Genomic DNA, 23,929 nt, shown 5'->3' on the forward strand with positions numbered 1-23,929 from the left:
CATCCGACAGAGTGACAGGGTCCTGCAACCGTTTCTATCCAGTACAGGCTTGGTGGATGCCTGGAGACATTTTCATCCCGACGGTCGTGAGTATACGCACTACTCCCATACACACAATTCCTGGTCCCGAATTGATTACCTCATGGTGAGCCCTTCCCTATGCCCGAGGGTGACTGTAACGGACATCTCTGACCTGATCATTTCTGACCACTCCCCCGTAGTGTTGGAGTTTCGGCAATCACACCCGAAGGGGACTGACTTTTTGTGGCGCTTCCCTTCTTATTTAGCGAAGGATGAGTCTTTTCAAGATCTTCTTCGGGGGTGGTGGCTGGAATTTCAAATTGACAATGCCCAACATGAAGGGGACCCTGCCCTTTTCTGGGAGACAGCCAAGGTAGTCCTGAGAGGTAAAGTAATGGCCTATCATTCCACGTTAAAACGTAAATCGCAAGAGGGACATGCGGCCGCCAGCTCTCGCTTAGCTGCAGCCTATTCCAAGTTTGTATCCTCCTCGACCCCCCCCAATAAACTAGCATGGCAGACAGCACGTGCCGACTATGAACTATGGTTAGACAGGAGGGAGCGAGTTTATCGCTCACATTATGATCTCCAGCTGTTTAAACAGGGAAACAAGGCAGGTCGCTTGCTGGCCAGACTAGCGAAGGGCCCACATTCGTCCACGCATGTGCTTGCTCTGAAGGACACCCAGGGTCAAATTAGTAGAGATCCGAAGGCTGTAAGTGCTCTATTGGGTGCTTACTATGCGGACTTGTACTCCGCTCCACCTAACGTAGGTTCTGAGGGTCGGGACTTTTTGGACAAAGTGAGTCTCCCAAAGCTGTCTGAGGACCAACGACGGGAGCTGAACATGGCCATCACAGTAGAAGAGGTTAGGGGGGCTATCAGATCTCTAGCCAATGGGAAGGCCCCGGGACCGGACGGTTATCCGGGGGAATTTTATAAACCCCTAGTTGAACAGGTCACTCCTGCCCTGACGGCTTACTTTAACGGTGTCCTGTCTGGTGGAAACTTGTCGCCGGGAGCAAAACTAGCCTTCATTAAGGTTCTCCCCAAGCCGGGCAAAGATCACACTGCCCCAAATGTCTTACACCTATGACAAATCTTTTTCACGGGATCTGGGACTGTGCTCACTCGGCTGGCTACTGGCGCTCGGTCTGCTCCTACATCAGGGACCACTGGCGGGTAAGTCTTCCTTTTAAGATTCAGACCCTTATATTTCACCAGCTTCATCCTCCGGAGGAGGATCAGGCGGGGATCCAGAAGATCCCTAAAATAATACATGTGGTCTTGCTGGTTGCTCTCCGATGCTTGTTTCTCCGGTGGTTGGAGGACCGGGTACCGGACCTGCAATTATTGATAGCTCAATTGAAGTTCTTTTAAGGGGTAGACAGATTGGATGCTGAACGCCATTGCAACTCTGGCACGGCACGTTTCTTCAAAAAGTGGACGCCGTTTATTGTTACACACTATAATCCCCGGGAGGTAGCAGACATAGTGTATCCTTTTAGACATACCACATGGTACCTTACGGAATCATTGAAAGGGACGCTAGGGGCATTACAGCTTCCTGATTCAGTTTAGACTGTAAGGATTAAGCTTATTGAATCCTTGGGGAGAGAGGGAATCCTACATCACTTCACTACAGCACCTCAGTATTTGTCATTTTTAAGACAGTTGTTGAATTGTATGTTGGATCGCGTTCCATTATTTTTCCCAGGTGGGGATCGTGCTATTTCTGATATGTTTCTGTATTGTTCTGAAAATGTTGAATAAAAACATATTGCAAAAAAAAAAAGAGGAGGGGTGGTAGTGGTGTGAATGAGAGGAGTGGTAGTGGTGCAGATGGGAGGAGTAGTGGTGTGAATGAGAGTAGTAGTAGTGGTGTGGATGGTAGGAATAAGAGTGGCTTTTGTGGCAGTACAGGTGGCCTAGGCGGGGATGTAGGGACGGTGTCTGGTCCGGCTGCCCCCCCGGTCGTCAGGAGTTATGCAAGTGTGGCGGCTGGGGGTTCAGTAGGATCTTTACCTCCTGCATCTGGTGAAGGTCAGTTGCAACGGCGCCTCCTGGAGGCACTAAAGAAAGGAGAAAGGACGCTCCAGGTAGAGGGAAAGGAGATGGACCTGTCTTTTTGGGTGGAGAGACATGGTCTGGGAGCGTTCCGAGAGAGGAATGGGTAGGCCGTATGGTCCCTCCAGACACCCGGGCAGGAGGTAGGTCGCAGGAATGTGGCCCGTTTGGTCTGGAAAGGCGAAGATGCGTGGTGGTGGTGGAGCTTCTTTTCCAGATGGGTTTCAGGGCTGGGGACATCTTTGACCTGATTCACCCCTTCGGCTCCTCCGAGTTTGACGTCAGCTTTGTTAGGCCGGAAGGACTAGATCTCTTTTGGTCTAATTATGAGCTGATGAAAAACGAGCCCGGATGGCGAGATTTCGCTGTAAAAGCGGTATCTCGCCAGAGTATGGTAAAGAAAGTGACCGTTTTGACCCGTAACGAGTCACTTTCTTGTTATGACATTATGACCTTGCTGGGCAGGTACGGGGACGTGACGGACGTCCCTCGGAAGAACTTTGACGAGCACAATATATGGTCTGGGGCCTGGACGTTTTCCGTTCGTCTCAGGCGTTCAGGGAACACGGTCACCCACATCCCTTCGGCCGCCTTTCTGGGACGCGACAGGATTCAGATCTTCTACCAGGGGCAGCCGAGGCTGTGTCACAGGTGTGGTGACCCAAACCACTTTAGTGCCAACTGCACTCAGCAGATATGCGCCCTCTGCTGTGGGGTGGGTCCTCTGGCGGCCACCTGTGGGCAGATTCGGTGTAACTTGTGTGGTGACCTAGGTCACCCGTTCAGCCGGTGTCCACGCTCGTTCTCTAACACTGTGACCGCCCCGGCTGGGGAGAGCCTAACGGTTGCCCCAGCGGGGGAGGGGACTAGTGGAGGAGAGGGGGCACCAAAGCCAGTGAAGGAAAAACATAAGACCCCCTCTATGCGGAGGCGAGAGGAGAAGCGCAGGTTGGAGAGGGCCCTTGAGAATGCCCAGGTGCCAGGGGTGGCTCGGGGTCCCACTCCAGACACTGGCTCAGAAGGAGGTCAGAATAACTCTGAGGCTTTGGGTGGGGCCGAACTGGATGAGGAGATAGGGAGACTGCGTAGGGAAGAAGGTCAAGATGCTCCTTCCTCCAGTCATGCCTCTGAATCCGAAACTGTGGATGAGCAGGAGAAGGAGGGGCAGACAATAAATGGTGGCCAGGAAAAGAAGAAGAGGAGGAAGAAGAAGGATAAGAGTAAGGCAGCACCGTCCTCCTCTTCAGTTGTAGCCTCAGACCATAGAAGGAACAACTCAGTCTCTGACCCTCTGATCGTCCTTTCAAATCGATATGAGGCCCTTGGGGATACCATCTCCCCTCCTCTTCTCGAGGGTCCGGAGGCAGTGCGGCCTCCAGGAGGTGCCGAGCCTCCTTCCTCTGGGGCAGTTTCTTCAGGGGCTGAGGTAACACCAGATGCTGGAGGTAAAGATCCTGGGATGGATATATCCCTGAGTTTAAAAAGAGGCAAAGGGTCTTCCTCCGATTCAGATGGGGGTGGAGGGAAGGAGAGGAAGAAGGTTTAAGGGGTGAGGCCATCTAACTCAATCACCCAGGATGGCGGCACTCACCCCACTGACGTTGGCATCCATTAACTGTGCCAGCATAAAATCAGATACGTCTAGATTCGCAGCCTTTGATTTTCTCGGCCGTGTTGAAGCTGACATTTTCTTTTTGCAAGAGACCAGGTTGTCAGATCTAGCCTCCCTGGTAAAAGCCAGAAGAGAGTGGAGGCGCGGTCCCTCCCACTGGTCTCTTGCGGCTGAGCCGTATAGTGGGGTAGCGGTCCTTTTTACTGCTCCTGTTGAATGCAGACGGGTTATTGAGTTAGAAATGGGGAGGTGCCTGATCTTAGATGTCTTCATGAAGGGACAAGAGCTCCGGCTCATTAACATCTACGCCCCGCAAACTAAGCGGGGCCGTAAAGATCTCTTTATGAGGATTAAGCCCTTTCTTTTTACGAGTCGGCAAGTGATCTTTGGAGGGGACTTCAATAATGTCACGAAGTCCCAAGATAGGAGAGGCTCCAATGGTCCGCTGACTTGCGATAGTGTGGCACTGATTAGCATAGCTAGAGAAGCTCGCCTAGAGGATGCCCACATCCGGAGCCCCTCAGGCCACACGGGTTTCACCTACCATCAAGGTAGTCGCAGGTCTAGGATAGATAGGTTTTATTTAAAGGAGGAAGCCGTAGCTTCCGCAGTGTCCGTGGTTGAGGTGGAGTTCTCCGACCACTGTATGATTTTGTTTTCCCTGAATGTTTCAGAGACCCCCCGGATGGGAAAAAGTTATTGGAAGCTGAATTCGTCCCTCCTGGAGGAAGCGGAGATAAGACAGTCCTTTGAGGATTTTCTTCAGAGTCAGGTACCTTTACTGGGCCTATGTAGTAGTAAGTCAGAGTGGTGGGAGATATTTAAGAAGCGGGTTGCGGGGTTCTTCCGCCAGCTCTCGAGCCTCAGGTCCCTGAACAGGTATCGCCTGTATCAGGGTCTGAGGAGGAAACTCGAGCTTCTTGTCTCGACTGGAGGTAGCCGTGAGGATATCTCCAGAGTGAAATCCTTGCTGATGGGGTGTCAGTACGATAGGCACGCATCTTTGGTTTTTGAGAGGGATTTCGGGAAGTACCGCTCGCCCGACCCTTACACAAACTGTAAGATGTCAGTGAGTAGTAAAGTCATTTCAGGACTGATTGATAGTACAGGATCTCTGAATCGGTCCAGATCAGGGATCTTGGAGGTCGTCAGATCCTTCTACTCGCACCTCTTGGGAAGGAAGGATCTAGATCAAGACAAGATGTCGGCTTTCCTGCCTGAAACCATTCCTGAGCCAGGGGTAGACCCCTCTCTTGATGTTTTGGCAGAAGAAATCAGGGAAGAGGAAGTGAGACTGGGGATCGAGGGGCTCGCCCCTAAGAAGTTGCCAGGTCCGGATGGCTTAACATCCGAGTGGTACAGGACCTTTAAGGAGTCTTTAGCTCCCCTCTTGACTGAGGTATTCAATGAGTGTCTCTCCTCGGGCACTCTGCCGAATTCAATGAGGAGGTCAGCCCTGATTCTTCTGTCAAAGGGTAAAGATCCCAGCCGTATTGAGAATTGGAGGCCCATAGCTCTTCTCAATACGGACTGGAAGCTTCTGGCTAAGATACTGTTTAATCGGCTGGTGAAGTTTGCACCCCAGCTCCTTTCGGGGGCTCAGCACTGCTCTGTTCCAGGCCGAAGCACCTTAAGTGCGGTCCTTAGTGTCAGGGAGGCAGTGGAGCGGAGTAGTGCGGGTTTCTGGAAGGGGTACTTGCTGTCCCTGGATCAGGCCAAAGCGTTTGATCGGGTGAACCACGAGTACCTCTGGTCCGTCCTCCTGAGATATGGCTTACCGAGTACTTTTGTTAATTGGCTTAAGATCTTGTATTCAGGGGCAGAGAGTTTCCCACTGGTGAACGGTTGGTCTGGCCGCTGTTTTGAGGTGGGGTCCGGAGTCCATCAGGGTTGTCCTTTGAGCCTGCTTTTATACGTGTTTGCGATCGATCCCTTCGTCCGGAGGGTAGATTGTGGCGGGAGTCAGGATGAGTCTGGCGGAGCTGGATGTCGCCCAGAGAGTGGTGGCGTACGCTGACGATGTCACTATTTTTGTCTCCTCGCGAGAGGAGGTCGATGTGGTGATGTTGGAAGTGGACCGCTACTCGGAGGCATCTGGGTCTAAGATCAACCGGGATAAGTGTGAGAGTCTCTGGCTGGGAGGGGGAGATCCCACATTTGATCTCCCGGACACTCTTCCTGGGCCCCAAGAGTCAGCAAAAGTTTTGGGCATCATATTCGGCCAGGATGATTATCCAAACAAAAACTGGGATGGTAAGCTCCAGGATGCCGCTCAGAAGGTGGACCAATGGAAGGGTTGGTCTATGACCCTCAGGGAAAGGGTACACCTGATCAAATCGTACCTGCTCCCCTTGTTTATCTATCTGGTCAGTGTATGTATCTTGCCAGAAGCTTACTACATTAGAATCTACAGCCTGTTTTTCCAACTGTTATGGGGAAACAGGATGAACCTAGTCAAGAGGGAGGTTACGTACCGCACGAGGAGACTAGGGGGTTTATCTATGGTAAACCCTGTGGTGTTCTTAACCAACACCTTCTTGAAAGCTAACATCTCAAACCTCTGGTCAGAGAGGGCTTCTCCGTGGGTACTCTCCTGCAGGGAATGGTTTCGGCCTTTCTTCCAAGAATGGGAGACAGGAGGGCAAGTGAAGGACCTCCGTACGCCCCATGGATATCTTCCGGCTTACGCTACTCCGACTCTGAAGGCGATACGTCGGTGGGGTCTGGGAGTGTGGGAGATCAGGACCCAGTCAAGGCAGTTCCTTGACAAACGGGTTCTGTTGACCCACTTTCAGAAGCCTCTGGCGCTCAGGGACTGCCCAGGTCGGGATCTGAGGGTGGGGTTGTACCTTTTAAACATGAAAAGGATCCCCCAGAAGTTTTGGGACTTGGCCTGGCGCTGCTTTCAGGGGAAGCTATATGTGAGGGACAATTTGAAGTGTAGGAACTCTGATGACCAGGGTGTGGGTGAGGGTACAGTTTTAGTGTAGGGTTTTTCCTAGGGTTTTCTATTGATTTTGTAGGTGTTTTCTGTAGTGCATATATTTTGTTTATATTATATTTTATTTATATAGTAAATTTAGTAATTTTGTACCTATATTGTGTTATATCTATATTGTTTCATATTGTTTCATGTTATAGCGTTATGGTAGCCGGACCAGTTGTTGTGTTGATATGTGGTTTATTTTGTTTATTTCAGTTATTTGGTCTGTTTTATGTTTTCTTTGGTATTTTCATTAGTCCCGGATAGAGGATCCAGTTAATTTGGACGTTTTGTAAGTGAATGTATGTGTGATATGATTATTTTGATTATTTTTATTATTATTATTACAATAAAAAAAAAAAATTTGTAATATTTTTTTTTTATTATTTATTTATTTATTTAGTTTTTATTTTAATATATGAGAAAAAAAATAATATATATATATATATATATATATAGATTAAAAAAATATAAAAAATGTAAAAAATAAATTAAAAAATATATAAAAAAATAAAATGTAAAAAAACATACAATAATTATTTTTTATTTTATTTATTTATTTATTTTTTTTTAGGTGTGCTTGCTACTTTTCTGTTTAGTTTTCTTGTTGCATGTTCCCAAGTATGGATGGTTTTGAGTCATAGACGGGTAATGATAACTTTTATGTTTATATTTTGACAAGCCAAGTTGTGCTATTTTATTTATTTATTTTTCTTATGTTCATTTTCGGTAAGCGTGTGAGTGTTTGATTAGATATTTTGGGCATATTTTAACCCCTTCAGGACCAAGCCCATTTTGACCTTAAGGACCAGAGCGTTTTTTGCACATCTGGCCACTTGTTACGCCGAGCGCTCCGGGTCCCCGCTCCTCCCCGGAGCGCTCGCAGCGTTCTCTCATTCGCAGCGCCCCGGTCAGACCTGCTGACCGGGTGCGCTGCGATATTACTCCCAGCCGGGATGCGATTCGCGATGCGAGACGCGCCCGCTCGCGATGCGCATCTCGGCTCCCGTACCTGACCCGTTCCCCGTCTGTGTTGTCCCGGCGCGCGCGGCCCCGCTCCTTAGGACGCGCGCGCCGGGTCTCTGCGATTTAAAGGGCCGCTGCGCCACTGATTGGCGCAGCAGGCCTAATCAGTATTCTGACCTGTGCACTCTCTATTTATACCTCACTTCCCCTGCACTCCCTCGCCGGATCTTGTTGCCATTGTGCCAGTGAAAGCGTTTCCTTGTGTGTTCCTAGCCTGTGTTCCAGACCTCCTGCCGTTGCCCCTGACTACGATCCTTGCTGCCTGCCCTGACCTTCTGCTACGTCCGACCTTGCTCTTGTCTACTCCCTTGTACCGCGCCTATCTTCAGCAGTCAGAGAGGTTGAGCCGTTGCTGGTGGATACGACCTGGTTGCTACCGCCGCTGCAAGACCATCCCGCTTTGTGGCGGGCTCTGGTGAATACCAGTAGCAACTTAGAACCGGTCCACCAGCACGGTCCACGCCAATCCCTCTCTGGCACAGAGGATCCACCTCCACCCAGCCGAATCGTGACAGTAGATCTGGCCATGGATCCCGCTGAAGTCCCACTGCCAGTTGTCGCCGACCTCACCACGGTGGTCGCCCAGCAGTCGCAACAGATAGCGCAACAAGGCCACCAGCTGTCTCAACTGACCGTGATGCTACAGCAGCTACTACCACAACTCCAGCAACAATCTCCTCCGCCAGCTCCTGCACCTCCTCCGCAGCGAGTGGCCGCTTCCGGCCTACGATTATCCTTGCTGGATAAATTTGATGGGGACTCTAAGTTTTGCCGTGGCTTTCTTTCGCAATGTTCCCTGCACTTGGAGATGATGTCGGACCAGTTTCCTACTGAAAGGTCTAAGGTGGCCTTCGTAGTCAGCCTTCTGTCTGGGAAAGCTCTGTCATGGGCCACACCGCTCTGGTACCGCAATGACCCCGTCACTGCCTCTGTACACTCCTTCTTCACGGAGATTCGAAGTGTCTTTGAGGAACCTGCCCGAGCCTCTTCTGCTGAGACTGCCCTGCTGAACCTGGTCCAGGGTAATTCTTCTGTTGGCGAGTATGCCATCCAATTCCGTACTCTTGCCTCCGAATTATCCTGGAATAATGAGGCCCTCTGCGCGACCTTTAAAAAAGGCCTATCCAGCAACATTAAAGATGTGCTGGCCGCACGAGAAATTCCTGCTAACCTGCATGAACTTATTCATCTGGCCACCCGCATTGACATGCGTTTTTCCGAAAGGCGTCAGGAGCTCCGCCAGGATATGGACTTTGTTCGCACGAGGCGTTTTCTCTCCCCGGCTCCTCTCTCCTCTGGTCCTCTGCAATCCGTTCCTGTGCCTCCCGCCGTGGAGGCTATGCAAGTTGACCGGTCTCGCTTGACACCTCAAGAGAGGACACGACGCCGCATGGAGAATCTGTGCCTGTACTGTGCCGGTACCGAACACTTTTTGAAGGATTGTCCTATCCGTCCTCCCCGCCTGGAAAGACGTACGCTGACTCCGCACAAAGGTGAGACAGTTCTTGATGTCAACTCTGCTTCTCCACGCCTTACTGTGCCTGTGCGGATATCTTCTTCTACCTTCTCCTTCTCTACTATGGCCTTCTTGGATTCCGGATCTGCAGGAAATTTTATTTTGGCCTCTCTCATCAACAGGTTCAACATCCCGGTGACCAGTCTCGCCAGACCCCTCTACATCAATTCTGTTAACAATGAAAGACTGGACTGTACCGTGCGTTACCGCACGGAACCTCTCCTAATGTGCATCAGACCTCATCACGAAAAAATTGAATTTTTGGTCCTCTCCAACTGCACTTCCGAAATTCTTCTTGGATTACCGTGGCTTCAACGCCATTCCCCAACCCCTGATTGGTCCACAGGAGAAATCAAGAATTGGGGTACTTCTTGTCTCAAGGACTGTCTTAAACCGGTTCCCAGTACTCCCTGCCGTGACCCTGTGGTTCCCCCTGTAACCGGTCTTCCTAAGGCTTATATGGACTATGCTGACGTGTTCTGCAAAAAGCAAGCTGAGACTTTACCTCCTCACAGGCCTTATGACTGTCCTCCTATTGACCTCCTCCCGGGTACTACTCCACCACGGGGCAGAATCTATCCTCTGTCTGCTCCAGAGACTCTTGCCATGTCAGAGTACATCCAGGAAAATTTAAAAAAGGGGTTTATCCGCAAATCCTCCTCTCCTGCCGGAGCTGGATTTTTTTTTGTGTCCAAAAAAGATGGCTCCCTACGTCCTTGCATTGATTACCGCGGACTTAATAAAATCACGGTAAAGAACCGCTACCCCCTACCTCTTATCTCGGAACTCTTTGATCGCCTACAAGGTGCCCACATCTTTACCAAACTGGACTTAAGGGGTGCTTATAATCTCATCCGCATCAGGGAGGGGGACGAATGGAAGACTGCATTTAACACCAGAGATGGACACTTTGAGTATCTGGTCATGCCCTTTGGCCTGTGCAACGCCCCTGCTGTCTTCCAAGACTTTGTTAATGAAATTTTTCGTGATCTCTTATATTCCTGTGTTGTGGTTTATCTGGACGATATTCTGATTTTTTCTGCCAACTTAGAAGAACACCGCCAGCATGTCCGCATGGTTCTTCAGAGACTTCGAGACAATCAACTTTATGCCAAAATGGAGAAATGTCTCTTTGAATGTCAATCTCTTCCTTTCCTAGGGTACTTGGTTTCTGGCCAGGGACTACAAATGGACCCAGATAAGCTAGCTGCTGTATTAGATTGGCCACGCCCCTCCGGACTCCGTGCTATCCAACGTTTTTTGGGGTTCGCCAATTATTACAGACAATTTATTCCACACTTTTCCACTATTGTGGCTCCTATCGTGGCTTTAACCATGAAAAATGCCAATCCCAAGTCCTGGTCTCCCCAAGCGGAAGACGCATTTAAACATCTCAAGTCTGCCTTTTCTTCTGCTCCCGTGCTCTCCAGACTTGACCCATCTAAACCCTTTCTATTGGAGGTAGATGCCTCCTCAGTGGGAGCTGGAGCTGTCCTTCTACAAAAAAATTCTTCCGGGCATGCTGTTACTTGTGGTTTTTTTTCTAGGACCTTTTCTCCGGCGGAGAGGAACTACTCCATCGGGGATCGAGAACTACTGGCCATTAAATTGGCGCTTGAGGAATGGAGGCATCTGCTGGAGGGATCAAAATTTCCAGTTATCATATACACTGATCACAAGAATCTCTCCTATCTCCAGTCTGCCCAACGGCTGAACCCTCGCCAGGCCAGGTGGTCGTTGTTCTTTGCCCGTTTTAACTTTGAAATTCATTTTCGCCCTGCCGACAAGAACATTAGGGCCGATGCCCTCTCTCGTTCCTCGGATGCCTCTGAAGTAGAGCTCTCTCCGCAACACATCATTCCTCCTGACTGTCTGATCTCTACTTCTCCAGCCTCCATCAGGCAAACTCCTCCAGGGAAGACCTTCATTTCTCCACGCCAGCGTCTCGGGATTCTCAAATGGGGACACTCCTCCCACCTTGCAGGCCATGCGGGCATCAAAAAATCCTTGCAACTCATCTCTCGTTTTTATTGGTGGCCGACTCTGGAGACGGATGTTGTTGATTTTGTGCGGGCCTGTACTGTCTGTGCCCGGGATAAGACTCCTCGCCAGAAGCCTGCTGGTCTCCTTCATCCTCTGCCTGTCCCCGAACAGCCTTGGTCACAGATTGGTATGGACTTTATTACAGACTTACCCCCATCCCGTGGCAACACTGTTGTTTGGGTGGTCGTTGATCGATTTTCCAAGATGGCACATTTTATTCCTCTTCCTGGTCTTCCTTCAGCGCCTCAGTTGGCAAAACAATTTTTTGTACACATTTTTCGTCTTCACGGTTTGCCCACGCAGATCGTCTCGGATAGAGGCGTCCAATTCGTGTCAAAATTCTGGAGGGCCCTCTGTAAACAGCTCAAGATTAAACTAAACTTCTCTTCTTCTTATCATCCCCAATCCAATGGGCAAGTAGAAAGAATTAATCAGTTCTCATACAACTTCAGAATCTCAGAGTCTTCTGCTAAGTCCCCATTTTTCGTGGTGTACGGCCGTCACCCTCTTCCCCCCCTCCCTACCCCCTTGCCCTCTGGTTTGCCCGCTGTGGATGAAGTGACTCGTGATCTTTCCACCATATGGAAAGAGACCCAAAATTCTCTTTTACAGGCTTCATCCCGGATGAAAAGATTTGCCGATAAGAAAAGAAGAACTCCCCCCATTTTTGCTCCCGGAGACAAGGTATGGCTCTCCGCTAAATATGTCCGCTTTTGTGTCCCCAGTTACAAACTGGGACCACGCTATCTTGGTCCTTTCAAAGTCTTGTGCCAGATTAACCCTGTCTCTTACAAACTCCTTCTTCCTCCTTCTCTTCGTATTCCCAATGCCTTCCATGTCTCTCTCCTTAAACCACTCATCATTAACCGCTTCTCTCCCAAACTTGTTTCTCCCACTCCTGTTTCCGGTTCTTCTGACGTCTTCTCCGTGAAGGTGATTCTGGCCTCCAAGACGATCAGAGGAAAAAAAAATTTTTGGGTGGATTGGGAGGGCTGTGGCCCAGAAGAGAGATCCTGGGAACCTGAGGACAACATCCTGGACAAAAGTCTTATCCTCAGGTTCTCAGGCTCCAAAAAGAGGGGGAGACCCAAGGGGGGGGGGGGTACTGTTATGCAGAGCGCTCCGGGTCCCCGCTCCTCCCCGGAGCGCTCGCAGCGTTCTCTCATTCGCAGCGCCCCGGTCAGACCTGCTGACCGGGTGCGCTGCGATATTACTCCCAGCCGGGATGCGATTCGCGATGCGGGACGCGCCCGCTCGCGATGCGCATCTCGGCTCCCGTACCTGACCCGTTCCCCGTCTGTGTTGTCCCGGCGCGCGCGGCCCCACTCCTTAGGGCGCGCGCGCGCCGGGTCTCTGCCATTTAAAGGGCCGCTGCGCCACTGATTGGCGCAGCAGGCCTAATCAGTATTCTCACCTGTGCACTCCCTATTTATACCTCACTTCCCCTGCACTCCCTCGCCGGATCTTGTTGCCATTGTGCCAGTGAAAGCGTTTCCTTGTGTGTTCCTAGCCTGTGTTCCAGACCTCCTGCCGTTGCCCCTGACTACGATCCTTGCTGCCTGCCCTGACCTTCTGCTACGTCCGACCTTGCTCTTGTCTACTCCCTTGTACCGCGCCTATCTTCAGCAGTCAGAGAGGTTGAGCCGTTGCTGGTGGATACGACCTGGTTGCTACCGCCGCTGCAAGGCCATCCCGCTTTGCGGCGGGCTCTGGTGAATACCAGTAGCAACTTAGAACCGGTCCACCAGCACGGTCCACGCCAATCCCTCTCTGGCACAGAGGATCCACCTCCAGCCAGCCGAATCGTGACACCACTGTCACTTTATACATTAATAACTCTGGAATGCTTTTAGTTATCATTCTGATTCCGAGATTGTGTTTTCGTGACATATTCTACTTTAACATGGTGGTAAATTTTTGTGGTAACTTGCATCCTTTCCTTGTGAAAAATCCTAAAATTTGATGAAAAATTTGAAAATGTTGCATTTTTCTAACTTTGAAGCTCTCTGCTTGTAAGGAAAATGTATATTACAAATAAAAAAAATTTTTATTCACATATACAATATGTCTACTTTATGTTTGCATCATAGAAGTGACGAGTTTTTACTTTTGGAAGACACCAGAGGGCTTCAAAGTTCAGCAGCAATTTTCCAATTTTTCCCAAAATTTTCAAACTCACTATTTTTCAGGGACCAGTTCAGGTTTGAAGTGGATTTGAAGGGTCTTCATATTAGAAATACCCCACAAAAGACCCCATTATAAAAACTGCACCCCCCAAAGTATTCAAAATGACATTCAGTCATAATTTTAACCCTTTAGGTGTTTCACAGGAATAGAAGCAAAGTGAAGGAGAAAATTCACACTCTTCATTTTTTACACTCGCATGTTCTTGTAGACCCAATTTTTGCATTTTTACAAGGGGTAAAAGGAGAAAATGTATACTTGTATTTGTAGCCCAATTTCTCTTGAGTAAGCACATACCTCATATGTGTATGTAAAGTGTTGGGCGGGCGCAGTAGAGGGCTCAGAAGGAAAAGAGCGACAAGGGAATTTTGGAGAGTATGTTTTTCTGAAATGGTTTTTGGGGGGCATGTTGCATTTAGGAAGCCCCTATGGTGCCAGAACAGCAAAAAACCCTCACATGGCATACCATTTTGGAAACTAGACCCCTTGAGGAACATAACAAGGAATAAAGTGAGCCTTAATACCCCACAGGTGTTTCACGACTTTTGCATATGTAAAAAAATAATTATTTTTTTTCACTAAAATGTGTATTTCCCCCCAAATTTCACATTTTTCCAAGGGTTAATAGCAGGAAATACCCCCCAATATTTATAACCCTTTCTCTTCTGAGTATGGAGGTACCCCATAAGTTGACCTGAAGTACACTACGGGCGAACTACAATGCTCAGAAGAGAAGGAGTCATATTTGGCTTTTTGAGAGCAAATTTTTCTCGGGGGGCATGTCGCATTTAGGAAGCCCCTATTGTGCGAGAACAGCAAAAAAAAAAACACATGGCATACCATTTTGGAAACTAGACCCCTTGAGGAAAGTAATAAGGAATAAAGTGAGCCTTAATACCCCACAGGTGTTTCACGACTTTTGCATATGTAAAAAAAAAAATATTTTTTTTCACTAAAATGTGTTTCCCCCCAAATTTCACATTTTTCCAAGGGTTAATTGCAGGAAATACCCCCCAATATTTGTAACCCCTTCTCTTCTGAGTATGGAGGTACCCCATAAGTTGACCTGAAGTACTCTACGGGTGAACTACAATGCTCAGAAGAGAAGGAGTCATATTTGGCTTTTTGAGAGCAAATTTTGCTCGGGGGGCATGTCGCATTTAGGAAGCCCCTATGGTGCCAGAACAGCAAAAAAAAACACATGGCATACCATTTTGGAAACTAGACCCCTTGAGGAACATAATAAGGAATAAAGTGAGCCTTAATACCCCACAGGTGTTTCACGACTTTTGCATATGTAAAAAAAAAAATAAAAAAAATTTCCACAAAAATGTGTGTTTCCCCCCAAATTTCACATTTTTGCAAGGGTTAATATGTGAAAATACCCCCCAAAATTTGTAACCCCATCTCTTTTGAGTATGGAGGTACCCCATAAGTTGACCTGAAGTGCACTATGGGCGAACTACAATGCTCAGAAGAGAAGGAGTCATATTTGGCTTTTTGAGAGCAAATTTTGCTCGGGGAGCATGTCGCATTTAGGAAGCCCCTATGGTGCCAGGACAGCAAAAAAAAAAACAAATGGCATACCATTTTGGAAACTAGACCCCTTGAGGAACGTAACAAGGGGTACAGTGAGCATTTGCCCCCCACTGGTGTCTGACAGATCTTTGGAACAGTGGGCTGTACAAGTTTTCATTTTCACGGACCACTGTTCCAAAGATCCGTCAGACACCTGTGGGGGGTAAATTCTCACTGCACCCCTCATTACATTCCCTGAGGGGTGTCGTTTCCGAAATGGGGTCACATGTGGGGTTTTGTTTTTTTTGCGTTTGTCAAAACCGCTGTAACAATCAGCCACCCCTGTGCAAATCACCTCAAATGTACATGGTTCGCTCTCCCTTCTGGGCCTTGTCGTGCACCCCCAGAGTACTTTGCGCCCACATATGGAGTATCTCCGTAGTCAGGAGAAATTGCGTTACAAATTTTGGGGGGCTTTTTTCCCTTTTATCTCTTGTGAAAATGTAAAGTATAGGGCAACATCAGCATGTTAGTGTAAAAAAATTAAATTTTTTACACTAATATTCTGGTGTAGACCCCAACATTTCCTTTTCATGAAGGGTTAAAGAAGAAAATACCCCCCAAACCTTGTAACGCAATTTCTCCCGAGTACGGCGATACCCCATATGTGACCCTAAACTGTTGCCTTGAAATACGACAGGGCTCCAAAGTGAGAGCGCCATGTGCATTTGAGGCCTAAATTAGGGATTTGCATAGGGGTGGACATTCCCAAACAGTGATTCCCAAACAGGGTGCCTCCAGCTGTTGCAAAACTCCCAGCATGCGTGGACAGTCAAAGACTGTCCGGCAATACTGGGAGTTGTTGTTTTTCAACAGCTGGAGGCTCTGCTTTGGAAACAGTGGTGTACCGGACGTTCTTATTGGGGGAGGGGGGCTGTGTAGGGGTATGTGTATATGTAGTGTTTTTAACTTTTTATTTTATTTTGTGTTGTGTAGTGTAGTGTTTTTAGGGTACAGTCACATGGGCGGGGGATTACAGCGAGATTCCCAGCGCAAAATTTGCTGCATCTCAAACTTGCAGCGAGAAACCCACTGTAAAAGCCTCGCCCATGTGAATGTACCCTGTACATTCACGGGGGGGGTGCACCAGCTGTTGCAAAACCACAACTCCCAGCATGCATGGTCTGTTGCATACTGCATGCTGGGAGTTATAGTTTTGCAACAGCTGGAGGCACACAGGTTAGGAAACACTGAGTTAGAAACAATGTTTCCCAACCAGTGTGTCTCCAGTTGTTGCAAAACTACAACTCCCAGCATGCCCAGACAGCTGAAGGGCATGCTGGGAGTTGTAGTTCGGCAACATCTGAAGGGCCAGATGTTGCTGAACTAAAACTCCCAGCATGCCTGGACAGTCAGTTCATGCTGGGAGTTGTAGTTTTGCAACAGCTGGAAGAGCACAGATTGGAGACCATTATACAATGGTCTCCAAACTGGGGCCCTCCAGATGTTGCAAAACTACAACTCCCAGCATGCCCAGACAGCCAAAGGCTGTCTAGGCATGCTGGGAGTTGTAGTTTTCAGACTCCTAGAAGCAGCAGTGAAGATCTTCACTGCTGCTTCTGAGGACCATGTACTTACCTGCCGGTCCCGGCGCTGCTCGTCCACGTGGCCGGTCCTGCCGCTGCTCCTCGGTCCCACCGCTGGTTCAGGTAAGGCCGCCGGTCCCCGCGTATTCCCCCACCTATGCCGCGAGCCCCCGCAGCCATCGTCCCCCGTTCTGCCTGACTTCCAGGGGCGGGCAGTGCGGGGGATCTGAACTTTCACCCCAGATCACTGTGATTGGTCCACAGGGACCAATCACAGTGATCGCTGACCAGGACCATCAATGGATGGTCCTGGGGGTGAAGCAGAAATTGTCCCCTGCTGGAATCGCCGGGTTAACTGAATGTCATTTATAAATGTCGGGATGCGCGAACGCACTGCACAACCCGGCGTTTATATATGACATTCTGCGGGAAGGGGTTAATATCTTAGTATTTTAGTATCTTAGTAAAGCTGGGCTGGCCGGTTAGGTACTTAAGGACCCAGGGCGTATCCATACGCCCCTGGGAATTTCAGTCCCCGCCGCGCGCTGGGCGGGGACCGGGCCGGGGAGACTGCTGATATCAATCAGCAGGCACCCCGCGCGAATGCCCAGGGGAGTCATCAGACCCCCCCATCGGTGATCGGCGCAAATCGCAAGTGAATTCACACTTGCGATTTGCGCCGATTCCGGGTCATACGGGTCTATTGTGACCCGGTGACCCGGAATAGAAGGGGGATTGCGGTTGTTTAAGACACCCATGATCCCCCTGCCACCCCTCCTATCCCTGCTATTGGTCTGCTATTGATCGTCAGAGGGGACGACCAATAGCAGACCGGGGGCGGGGGGGTTAACTTTCGTTTTCCCCATCCTGCCCACCCACAATAGGCGGGGCAGAACGGGGAACCGAAGGGGACCGGGCGCCGACGTCCACTTACCCGTCCGGAGGCTGCGGCGACGTTGATCGGTGGGCGGCGTCATGTGCTTCTGAAGAGGACGGCTCCCGGGATCCTATGGAAGCCGGTAAGTTGATCTGGAGGGCTACAGTCTGAGACTGTGGTCTCTAACTGTAGCCCTCCAGATGTTGCAAAACTGCAACTCCCAGCATGCCCAGACAGCTGTTTGGGCATGCTGGAATAAGTAGTTTTGCAACAGCTGGAGGGCTGCAGTTTGAGACCACTATACAGTGGTCTCTGAACTATATCCCTCCAGATCTTGCAAAACTACAACTCCTAGCATGCCCACATAGCTGTTTGCTGTCTGGGCATGCTGGGAGTTGTAGTTTTGCAACATCTGGAGGTCCACAGTTTGGAGATCACTGTGCAGTGGTCAAAAAACTGTAGCTCTCCAGATGTTGCAAAACTGCAATCCCCAGCATGCCCAGAAAGCAAACAGCTGTCTCGGCATGCTGGGAATTGTAGTTGGGTACCTCCAGCTGTTGCATAACTACATCTCCCAGCGTGCCCTTCGGTGATTAGTACATGCTGGGAATTGTAGTTTTGCAACAGCTGGAGGCACACTGGTTGGAAAATACTGAGTTAGGTAACAGAACCTAACTGAAGGTTTTCCAACCAGTGTGCCTCCAGCTGTTGCAAAAGTACAACTACCAGCATGCACGGTCTGTCAGTACATGCTGGGAGTTGTAGTTTTGAAACAGCTGGAGGTTTGCCCCCCCCCCCCATGTGAATGTACAGGGTACATTCACACAGACAGGTTTACAGTAAATTTCCTGCTTCAAGTTTGGGCTGCGGCAAATTTTTTGCCGCAGCGCAAACTCCTAGCGGGAAATTCACCGTAACCCGCCAGTGTGAATGTACCCTAAAAACACTACACTACACTAACACATAATAAAGGGTAAAACACTACATGTACACCCCCTTACACTGTCCCCCCCCCCAATAAAAAATTAAAAACGTCTTGTACGGCAGGGTTTCCAAAACGGAGCCTCCAGCTGTTGCAAAACAACAACTCCCAGCATTTCTGGACAGCCACTAACTGTCCAGGCATGCTGAGAGTTTAGCAACAGCTGGAGGCACCCTGTTTGGGAATCACTGGCGTAGAATACCCCTATGTCCACCCCTGTGCAATCCCTAATTTAGTCCTCAAATGCGCATGGCGCTCTCTCACTTTGGAGCCCTGTCGTATTTCAAGGAAACAGTTTCGGGCCACATATGGGGTATCTCCGTACTCGGGAGAAATTGCACTACAAATTTTGGGGGTCTTTTTTTCCTTTTACTGCTTGTGAAAAGGAAAATTTGGGGGCTACACCAGCCTGTTAGTGTAAAAAACAAAAACAAAATTTACACTAACATGCTGGTGTTGCCCCATACTTTTTATTTCCACAAGCGGTAAAAGGAAAAAACACCCCCAAAATTTGTAACGCAATTTCTCCTGAGTACGGAAATACCCCAGATGTGAGCAAAAAATGCTCTGCGGGCTCACAACAAGGCACAGGAGTGAGAGCGCACCATGTACATTTGAGGCCTAAATTGGTGATTTGCACAAGGGTGGCTGATTGTACAGCGGTTCTGACAAACGCAAAAAAATAAATACCCACATGTGACCCTATTTTGGAAACTACACCCCTCACCGAACGTGACAAGGGGTATAATGAGCCTGAACACCCCACAGGTGTTTGACAAATTTTCTTTAAAGTTGGATGGGAAAATGAAAAAAAAAAAAATTTTTCACTAAAATGCTGGTGTTACCCTAAAATTTTCATTTTCACAAGGGAAAATAGGAAAAAAGCCCCCCCAAATTTGTAACCCCATCTATTCTGAGTAAGAAAATACCCAATATGTGAATTTTAAGTACTCTGCGGGTGAACTACAATGCTCAGAAGAGAAGGAGCGCCATTGGGATTTTGTAGAGAAAATTTGTCCGGAATTGAAGCCCCCATAGTGCCAGAACAATGGACCCCCGACACATGTGACCCCATTTTGGAAACTACACCCTTCACGTAATGTAATAAGGGGTACATTGAGAATTTACGCCCCCAGGTGTCTGACAGATTTTTGGAACAGTGGTCCGTGAAAATGAAAAATTAAATTTTTCATTTGCACAGCCCACTGTTCCAAAGAGCTGTGGGGTGTAAATACTCACTGCACCCCTTATTAAATTCTGTGAGGGGTGTAGTTTCCAAAATGGGGTCACATGTGGGGGGGTCCACTGTTCTGGCACCACGGGGGGCTTTGTAAACTCACATGGCCCTGACCATTCCAAACTAATTCTCTTTCCAAAAGCTCAATGGCGCTCCTCCTCTTTGTATTGTATTGAGCATTGTAGTTCGCCAGAACTTTCACAGAAAGAAAGCCGTTCACTGCGGCATCTTGGTCATTAGATCGGTCAGCCTGGTCCCAACCGGAGTGGTTGTGGTGCAAAACTGTGCAGCTAGGAAAAAACCGCCAGTAAGTGCCCGCTGCATTCACCAGCACAGAAAGCCATATACACCAGCGGAAAGCCGCCACATAAATGCTGCACGTGCTGTATGCCGCAACTATGCAAATATATCTAGCACAGCCTGCAGCCTGTTCACACCTATTGTGAAAACATTCATTTCAGCTGGGATTACACTTGGCGTGTTTGTCATAAAAAACACCATGCTCGCTGCGGGCACATGTTAGGTTGGAATCAATAGGGTAATATGAAACACCAGACACTAATGGGGGTTTCTTCATCCTTTTATGGTGTTTTTAGGCTATCAAATCTGTGGGATGCCGAGAGCATGTTTATTTTTTTTGGGGGGGGGGTATTTTCTCACTATTTTTTTTTATAGAAATCCTTCAGTCAAATGATGAAAGAATCACATGACTTGTAATGAGAAAAGCCAGAGGGGAAAAAAACACCAAAGAAAAAACACTTCCTATAATAATAATAATAATAATAATAATAATAATAATGATGATGATGATGATGATGATGATGATGATGATGATGATAATAATAATACACATTGGGACGGATGTATGAAAACCTGTGCAGAGGTCAAGTGGACCAGTTGCCCATAGCAACCAATCAGATCGCTTCTTTCACTTTTCAGAGGCCTTTTTAAAAATGAAAGAAACTACCTGATTGGTTGCTATGGGCAACTGGTCCACTTTCCCTCTTCCCTGGTTTTGATAAATCTCTAAGACACCCCCCCCACCCCCCCCCAGTGCTTTTAGCAAAAATAACATAAAGATAGCTGAGAAAAGACATGAGTGGGAAGATTTTGATGTTTGTTTTTTTTTGCAAAAAAAACCCAAAACATCAAACAAGAATTGTGTTTGTTCCTAGGCTTAGGCTGTGATTAAAAACAACATATAAATGGTGTTTTTCAAAGCCCACATTGCTTTATTTCTGGTGCTTTTCCCCCCTTTCGACAGACGTCTGTCCAGCTATTGCAAAGCTACAACTCCCAGCATGCCCTGACAGCCGAAGGCTGAGAGTTGTAGTTTTGCAACAGGTGGGCAGCCACAGGGGATCGGTGTTGCAGTATGTCAATCTAGGGCCATGGTGTCTGATCTTGAACTGGCAGCAGGAGCCACGACCACTTTAAATCAATGGCTGCTGGGACGTCTGACTAGTGACATCCTTCGCTCCAGACCGCAACGTCAGGGACGTCACTCGTCAGACGTCCCGGCGGCCAGCGCTGCTCATTGAGCCTACCGGAGTAGCATTGATCTATGTAAGAAACCTATGGGCCCAGGCTGTTGGGGCCACCAAATGATATTACTTATACAGAATGTCTGGTTAGGAGAAACAAATATAACGCACCCACAGGGAGTGGCTCCATTTTAATAAAAATTGTCAAAAACCTTAGATAACAGTCATACAGAATATATTAGAAAGCTTTTTTTATTTTCAGCCAATCAGAGAGCAGCACTACTGAAATAGAACTCCCAGGAGGTAACAGCGTGTCACACATGTGATGTCATAACCATTGTCCACCAAAGAGCAGCAATGAGCAGAAATAACACGGCTCCTGTTCATTCTCCATCAGTGAGGGGCCGGTGCTGGACACTGTGTAGGGACGCGGGAATGCAAAGTCATACACATGACTGTGACTGGTAAGTGTTACATTGTTGTGTCCAAAAGGTCTTTATTGCAGTTCCATGTGTATTTCTATGATAAACATGTAAATAATCTATCTTTTTTGTCCCCTATCTTAGATGCACTATTTCCAGGACATGGAGTAGCATTTCGGGACCTACAGCAAGACGTTGGATGAAGGCATAGCCCCAGAAATAACACTGGTCCTGTTCATCAGTGAGGGGCCGGTGCTGGACACTGTGTAGGGACGCGGGAATGCAAAGTCATGCACATGACTGTGACTGGTAAGTGTTACATTGTTTTGTCCAAAAGGTCTTTAGTGCAGTTCCATGTGTATTTCTATGATAAACATGTAAATAATCTATCTTTTTTGTCCCCTATCTTAGATGCACTATTTCCAGGACATGGAGTAGCATTTCGGGACCTACAGCAAGACGTTGGATGAAGGCACAGGCCTAGGAATCATGCACATACACAGAAACATTTGCCCAAATTCTAGAGGTAACCTCCTTTAGTATGCCCAGAGGAAGGGCCATACAGTAGCCATGGATTCCCTACAGGTTTCCTCCCCTCTGGAGGTTTTTCCTGTCCTGAGTATTAGTTACTGTCCGCTCTTTGTGAGTGATGGGAGGTTACAAAAAATCCCCTACACAAACATTTTAATAAATAATAAATAAAGTTCCCCTTTTTTTAAACTGTTCTTTGACTTGTTCGACTCATTTATTTATTTCTGTGTGTGAAAATAGAGTTAGCAAAACATGGATGACCAAAGCTGCTCTCCTGCACGATCTGCATAATGCGGTGCGGAGAGAGGTAACTGGTGCTGGGTGGTGCAGTTTATGAGGCAAACGTACAACACCCAGCAAGTTCCATGCACAAGCCTTTTTCTGATGAATGGGACTCATGCAGGGAACTTGCTAGGGGTCATACGGTTGCAAAGGATCAACTTTTGGGTACATGAACTGTCCCTTAAAGGGGTACTCCGCCTCTAGATATCTTATCCCCTATGTAAAGGATAGGGGATAAGATGTCTGATCAAGGGGATCCTGCTGCTGGGACCCCAGCAATCTCCATGCAGCAACCAAAATTCTAAATAGTATGTTTAGATCACTGGTTCCTGTGGTGGGATTCGTGACATCATGCCACACCTTCTTGTGACATCACACCACCTCCCATAGACATAAATGGAAAGGGCGTGGCGTGAGGTCACGACCCGCACGGCGAGAACCCAGAGTTCTAAATATATTATTTGGAACGCCGGGTGCTGCATGAAGATCGCGGGGGTCCCAGTGATCATTCATCTTTTGTCCTATCCTTAAGGTAGGGGATAAGATATCTAGGGGCGGAGTACCACTTTAAGGAATTAGAGAGTGTAGGCATGCCTTACAAGCAGGTAGAAAAAGAACAGCTGGGAGAAATGACAGGACACGAAGCAATATTTGGCTGGGACCGATTTTGGGTGTGTTCTGGCCAATTAAAGGAGAACTATGGCAAAAATTAACTTATCCCCTATCCATGGGTTATGGGATAAGTAGCTGATCGTGGGGGGTCCCCCTGCAATACCTGGGATGAGACTCGTCGCTCAGTGAGAAGCGCTCGCTGCAGATGTCAAAACTCAATTTCCCTGGACCCCCCCCTTCCTTCATGTCCACCACAGACGCCCCCAGACTGCTGTCTCTTACAGAGTTTTATGCCCAGAAATGATTGGCTACTCACTTTGTCAGTAGATTCTCATCCTAAATATGAAGACAATCGGGGAAATGTACCTGTGGAGAGGAAATGTTGTCCAGTTGCTCTTAGCAACCAATCAGATTACTTCTTTTATTTTTCAGAGGTCTTCTCAAGAATGAAAGAAGCAATCTGATTGGTTGCTATGGGCAACCTGATGAAAACATCTTTTTTTTCTTTAACAACTACAGTACTACAACTCCCATTGTAGTGTGTCTGTTCAACCTATGCCTCCTCCAACCCTGACCCTTAGAGGGGCATAGACGGACCACACTGGGGGTTGTAGTACTTTCATTTTTACAGTTCCCCTATAACTCTGCAGCTTCGGTAGAAGTATGAGGCTCAGCCTTAGAGTCAGTGTATCTGGCTGCTCCGGTGTTCTTCTCTTTTACAGCCTGGACACTGTTCTCCTCCACACTGGTCCCTGTGGTCCGGTCAGATGGTTCTGGACTGGGGCTGAACGGTTGCTTGAGGGATTTAGTGGCAGATTTTTTTGGGACTTCAGTTGTTGGATGACCTCTCTCATCAGTGGCTGCTGATATTCGTAGTACAGAATTTACAGGTGTTACGTAAAAGGGGTACTTCTGGGGAAAACATTATTTTATTTTATTTTTTTAA

At 48.2% G+C, this 23,929-nt stretch overlaps 1 long non-coding RNA gene across 2 annotated transcripts in view; it reads left to right on the forward strand.

The window, feature by feature from the left end:
- LOC130367645 (uncharacterized) overlaps window positions 1-22,283 on the forward strand; it is a 30,791-nt gene extending 8,508 nt beyond the window's left edge. Inside the window, exons 3-4 of one of the 2 annotated variants that reach the window (XR_008892128.1) lie at window positions 21,703-21,867; window positions 21,970-22,283. This is a non-coding gene — a long non-coding RNA (uncharacterized LOC130367645). Of the gene's footprint in view, window positions 1-21,413; window positions 21,601-21,702; window positions 21,868-21,969 lie in introns of those variants that run through there. The other variant, XR_008892129.1, reaches the window with a different exon arrangement.
- Window positions 22,284-23,929: the final 1,646 nt, after the last annotated feature.

The sequence above is a fragment of the Hyla sarda genome, chromosome 4, assembly GCF_029499605.1.
Source record: "Hyla sarda isolate aHylSar1 chromosome 4, aHylSar1.hap1, whole genome shotgun sequence".
Taxonomy (NCBI): Eukaryota; Metazoa; Chordata; class Amphibia; order Anura; family Hylidae; genus Hyla; species Hyla sarda.